The sequence below is a fragment of the Delphinapterus leucas genome, chromosome 8, assembly GCF_059928025.1.
Source record: "Delphinapterus leucas isolate spDelLeu-1000000601 "Yukka" chromosome 8, BTC_Dleu_Yukka2, whole genome shotgun sequence".
NCBI lineage: Eukaryota > Metazoa > Chordata > Mammalia > Artiodactyla > Monodontidae > Delphinapterus > Delphinapterus leucas.
In genome coordinates, this window is record NC_143136.1 from 39184741 (window position 1) to 39190786 (window position 6046).

At 37.4% G+C, this 6046-nt stretch overlaps 1 protein-coding gene across 10 annotated transcripts in view; it reads left to right on the plus strand.

The window, feature by feature from the left end:
- HECW2 (HECT, C2 and WW domain containing E3 ubiquitin protein ligase 2) overlaps window positions 1-6046 on the plus strand; it is a 456160-nt gene that overhangs the window by 416868 nt on the left and 33246 nt on the right. The gene's annotated exons all lie outside the window — the stretch shown is intronic.

Genomic DNA, 6046 nt, shown 5'->3' on the forward strand with positions numbered 1-6046 from the left:
AAAGATTTGAAAAATGTTCTTTTATTGAGACTGAATAACTGGATGTGCTTTTGCTGCCAATGTCAACATAGTCCAAGGGCCCTTCTGTTATTTTCTGCTAGAGTTTTCTTAGGACATGGAATGGGGCGGGAGAGGGGGTGTGAAAAGCCTCAGAGGATTGTCTTTTGTTTTGCTTTTTTTTTTTTCCCTGTTCTTGGCTCATACAGCAAGTTGATGGTAAATATTGGGCAATTTATTTAACCACACTATTCCTCAATTTCCTTATTAGCAATGCTGTCTTGTTTATAAGGAGTTTTGAAATTTTTGCAAGCACACAAAGCACTGGTACAAATAGCCAATGTAGTGTGATGAATTGGGAGATTGGGATTGACATACATACACTAATATGTATAAAATGGATAACTAATAAGAACCTGCTGTATAAAAAAATAAATAAAATTCAAAAATTCAAAAAAAAGAAACAAATAGCCAATGTAGATATCTTATTTCTAATCCAACTGATGTCTCTCCACTAGTGGAGTCTACCTGCATCAGACTCATTTGGGGTGATAGTTAAAATGCAGATCCCTAGGCCACCCCAAACCTTCTAAAGTAGAATCTCAGGGTACACCCAAAAATCTCCATTGTAAACAAGCTTCTTGGGTGATTCTGATGAATTTCACCATACCTCTCTGAGTATCTCTGCTTTCTGGTGAGCATGAGATAGAACTAGATGATTTGAGCACCTAAAAATCCCCTGGTATCTCTCAGAGTTTTCTGGACTGACCCAATCTGGACCATTTTCCCTAGAGTGCCCGTATATTTTGATTGAGTCATTCAGTTAAAAAATATCTGAAGCTTTATTTTGCTAATTCCTATCGTCAAAATGTATGTAATCTGGTAGGATGCTGAGGACTAGCAGTTAAAAGTCAGGGGTGGGATGAAGTTAACAGTCAGGCTTCCAAAAGTGAAAGAGGATTAGTCTCCCTGCTTTCTGTTTAATGTTCGACTTCCCCTAGGAACCCAAGGTTGCAGTCCTATTCCTGATTTGACCTTGGGAGAACCATTTAATCTTTCTGCACAGTTTCCCCTTCAACAATGCATACTTTCTCCATCTTCATGACACATTTTCCAGGGGAGCTGTTCAGTTTATTCAGAAGGAAAGTTCTGTTATGGTAACCGTCTATTATGCAACCAGATGTAATTTAGGAAGCAGTGATAGCCTTAGGCTATGGATCAGTGATGGTGATCATGTCTTATGACTGAAGAGGATCAAAAAAGTTGTCCAGGGCTTCCCTGGTGGCGCAGTGGTTGAGAGTCCACCTGCCGATGCAGGGGACACGGGTTCGTGCCCTGGTCCGGGAAGATCCCACATGCCGCGGAGCGGCTGGGCCCGTGCGCCATGACCGCTGAGCCTGCACGTCTGGAGCTTGTGCTCCGCAACGGGAGAGGCCACAACAGTGAGAGGCCCGCGTACCGCAAAAAAAAAACAAAAACAAAGAAGTTGTCCAGTCCTTCTTTTTGTGTTGAGAACTGAAACTATCGAAGAAAGAGTACCCAGGCTTATGGATTTCATGGGTGAGTTACTGAACAGCAGAGACATGCAGAGTTCCTCTTTCTTTACTCTGAAACCTGGGAGAATGAAAGGACTGCTGTTGACTCCCAACTTGGCCCCACTGCCTGCCCTTGATAGGGATGATGCTACTATGTCACACTTACTACCTTTTCTTAGATTGTTGTACTACACTGAGACCTGTAGTGATTTTCCAGTGCTGCATAACAAATTACCACAAATCTAGCAGCTTAAAACAGCACACAATTACTATGTCTGTTTCTGTGAATCAGGAGTCGAGGCACAACTTAGCCAGGGCTTCTGCTCAGCATCTCATATGGCTGAAATCAAGATATCAGGTGGACTGCATTCTCATCTGGAGGCTCAACTAGGGAAGGACCTGCATCCAAACTCCCTTCGGTTGTTGGTAGAATTCATTGCCTGCAGCTATAGAATTCATGGCAGCCTACTTCTTCAAATCTAGCAACAGTGAGAGTCTCTGATCTCTAGATGCTCTTTTAAAAGTCTCACCTAATTAGGTCAGGTCCATTCAGGATCATCACGCTTTTGATTAACTTAAAATCAACTGATTAGAGACTTTAATTGCATCTGCAGCATATCTTCACCTTTGCCATATTCCATTGGTTACAAATTACAGGTCCCCAGTCACACTCAAATGATGGGGATTATACAAAGGTATATAGGTCATGGCAGATCATCTTAGAACTCTGCCTACCATAAGACCCCAGTGAATTAAAATTCATCATTCAGTTCAAGTATGCATAAGAAGTTAATTGGGGGATTCAGACATTACTATTTACGAATTCTCATTCTCATGTATGTGGCCATTTTGTTAATTCTTGACTAGGTAAAATTAACCTTCAGTTAAGGGAAGGTATTTGGTTATCAAGAGGGAAGGAACAGGCTTAACTACCATGTGATAGATATACTACACCTACAGTCCTGTCCTGTCCTAAGCAAATAAAACATTAATTATGGATTATTGCTTACCTAGATAGTTTGCTTGAATTATTTTACTTCCTAGTTTACCCAGTATGATTCAGTTCACAAAAATGAATTCACACATATCTATTCAAGATTACAACTGTATAAAATGAATTACTCTTTTAAGAGTTGTCCCGAAAGTTGATCTGTCACACTCTTTCATATACCAGCACTACCAAAAGAAAAAAATAGGCAATGAAAACCTTCTATTAGGTGTAAACATTAGCGATCATCTTTTCAACATTTCTTATCACAGCAACATGCTGAAGAAAGACAATGTATCAAAAATGGGTAACAAGTAACCAGATTAATATTACTCTGTAAATAAAATGCATAACTAAATAAAAAGGTGAACAGGCTGGAAGAGATTAGCTAGAGATAAACAAGAATTAGTCTCTTTATTTTGTAGTATTTCTTACAAATTAATAAGAAATCCTGAAGTTTTAAATAAGTTGACTTCACGCTCATTAGGATGGCTATTATCCAAAAAAAAAACCCACAAAATAACAAGTGTCAGTGAGGATGTAGGAAAATTGGAACCCATGTTCATAACAGCACTTTTTTACAGTAGTCAAAAGATGGAAACAACTCAAGTGTCCATCAGTGGATGAATGGATTAACAAAATGTAGTATATACAAACAATAGAATATTATTCAGCTTTAAAAAGAAGGGAAATTCTGACCCATGCTACAAAGTGGGCCTGGAAAATGCTAAGTGAAATAAGCCAGTCACAAAGGACGAATACTGTATGATGCCACTCACATGAGGTCCTTAGAGTAGTCAAATTCATAGAGATGGGAAAAGAATGGTGGTTGCAAGGGCGGGAGAGAATAGGAGTTAGTGTTCACTGGGTACAAAGTTTCAGTTTGGAAAGGAAAAAGTTCTAGAGATGGATGGTGGTGACGGTTGCAGAACAATGTGAATGTACTTAATGCCACAGAGCTGTGTACTTGATGATGGTGAAGATGATACATTCTATGTGATGGGTATCTTATCACAATAAAAACAATTTTTAAAGAAAAGATAAATGGGCAAAGGGGATGAACGTGTAGATCACAAAGGAGATGAACACGTAGATCACAAAATGGGAAATGTTACAAACATGCTGGCTTGGGGAGAGATTCTCAGCCTTGTTGGTAACCAAAGAAATGAAAATGTTTCAATTTCATCTAAAAGAAGTACCGTCTTTAGTCTAATGGGACAATGAATGTTACGTTTCATCTGACACACAAAGTCTGGATGATAATTACATTCAAAACATACTTCTTCCTCCCCTTTCCGTATGACAGATTTAAGTCTTCAGTTAATATTTTTACACCAATGTTTTATACAAGATAGGTATTTAAACCATTCCTAAGACTCTCAGTATGCTAGTTCAGTTTTTTAAAAAGTAAAACATTGTTCTTGAGACCCAAGTTGAGACTCTGGTGTAAGGAAGGTGTAATATGGATTATGTTAAATGCAATTCTGAAGTGGTTTATTATATCAAAGAAAATGTTTGCTTGCAAAGACTGATTAGGTGATTTTCCCCCAATATATTCTAGAGTTTGTAATAACAAGAGTTGTAAACTCTGAGCCAGTTCTATCTCTGTGTCCTAAAACCGGTATAGATAGTCTCAGACTTACGAGGGTTTGACTTAAAATTTTTCGACTTTACAGTGGTGTGAAAGTGATACACTTTCAGTAGAAATCATATTTCCAATTTTGAACCCTGATCTTTTCCCAGGGTAGCAATATTCAGTGCCACACTCTCTCATGATGCTGGACAGTGTCAGTGAGCCTCAGCCCCCAGTCAGCCACGTGATCACGAGGGTAAAAAAACTATACACATACAACCATTCTGTACCCATACAAACATTCTGTTTTTCACTTTCAGTACAATAGTCAATAAATTACATGAGATATTCAACTCTTTATTATAAAAGAGACTTTGTGTTAGATGATGTTGCCCAACTGTAGGCTAATGTAAGTGTTCTGAGCATGTGCAAGGTAGTCTAGGCTAAGCTATGATATTTGGTAGGGTAGGTGTATTAAATGCATTTTTGACTTATATTTTCAATTTACGAGGGGTTTACCAAGATGTAACCCCATTGTAAGTTGAGGAAGATCTTTATTTTTCTAATATAACAGAGCCCCTTCGAGTTACTGTTTCTAATAAGCCATGTGGCCACACACCTGCTTTATCATCTCTTTGTTATCTCATAGTTTCCACGAGTCATGATTATCTTTTGGCAGTTTAATGAACGCAATTGGAGTAAATCTTTTTGATGGTAACGAAATGTAGCTAACAATATATATCTTATTAATTGGTCAAACACTGTGAGCCAGCCATGGTATTAAGCATGTTTCTGTGATTTCATGTAATCCTCATATCCTTCTGAAACAAATGATATGCTTCTGATTTTATAGGTGAGAAAACTGAGTGGCAGATTTTTAATAACTCACTGCAAATTACACAACTCGTTGGCAGAGCTGAAATTCAAACCCAAGTCTATCCAACTGTAGATCTCTGGTCTTCCCATGACACTATGCTGCATCTAGGAGTATAACTATATTTCATTAGTATTAAAGTAATTTATAAGAATAAAAACTTAAACGTGACTTTGTAAAAACAGCCTGTTAAAAATCACAGCTCCCAAAATTCCATATTAATTCAGGAGCATTTTTTTAAAGTCAAAGTTGTTTAGCTCCCACAAACAAACTGTTGTACATTCCAAATAAAATGCTTCCTACTTCATGTCAAAAGTGCAGATTTACTTCCTGATAAGATGTACTATTTGGAGACTGTCTATTTTTTATTGTGATTCAGGTGCAAATAACAGGAAAGCATATTTTTTTCCTATCTTGGCAAAAGGGGAGGTATTTCTAAAAAGAATGTAATGTAATGATTTAAATGGCCATTATTTTGCATTGTGAATTAGGAGAAAACAGATTATAGCACTGGAGTCAAAGAAGTAACAATGGTCTACTGACTTCGACAGGAAAGTCCAGCCAGGGAATTTCCCAAAACTCTAAGCCATGAGGCGTGTCTGCAGGTCTTCAGAGACACTCAGTGCTCTTCCCTGACCAACAAAATGAAAAAATGGAAAACCGTAGATTTTTTTGAGAGACTTTCAGGCAAATGCCAACTCTGAAAATGAATTACTTTGCAAGAGTTTATAGTCATGTCTTTTAGGAAAAAAAAAAATCTAACATCAAAAGAGAAACAAAAATTCAAACTTGTCTTTGTAATTCTTAGACAACTAAACAATTAGTGATATGTATGTAATATGGATTTTAAACGGTTGTGAAAATGTAAGGAAAATATTTTTTAAAGATCCTATTTCCCTTAAAGAAATTCAATTATGAATTTTTCAAGTCGAAACGTTTTCAAAGTGTTTCCAAAAGGAATGTGAAAATTGGCAACAAACCCATTTGAATATGAAAGACAAGCACAGGCAGACACACAGAGAAACAATATCGTTTCACTCAAAGCGTTCTGAACTCTGTACTGCTTCTTCTGTTTGCAG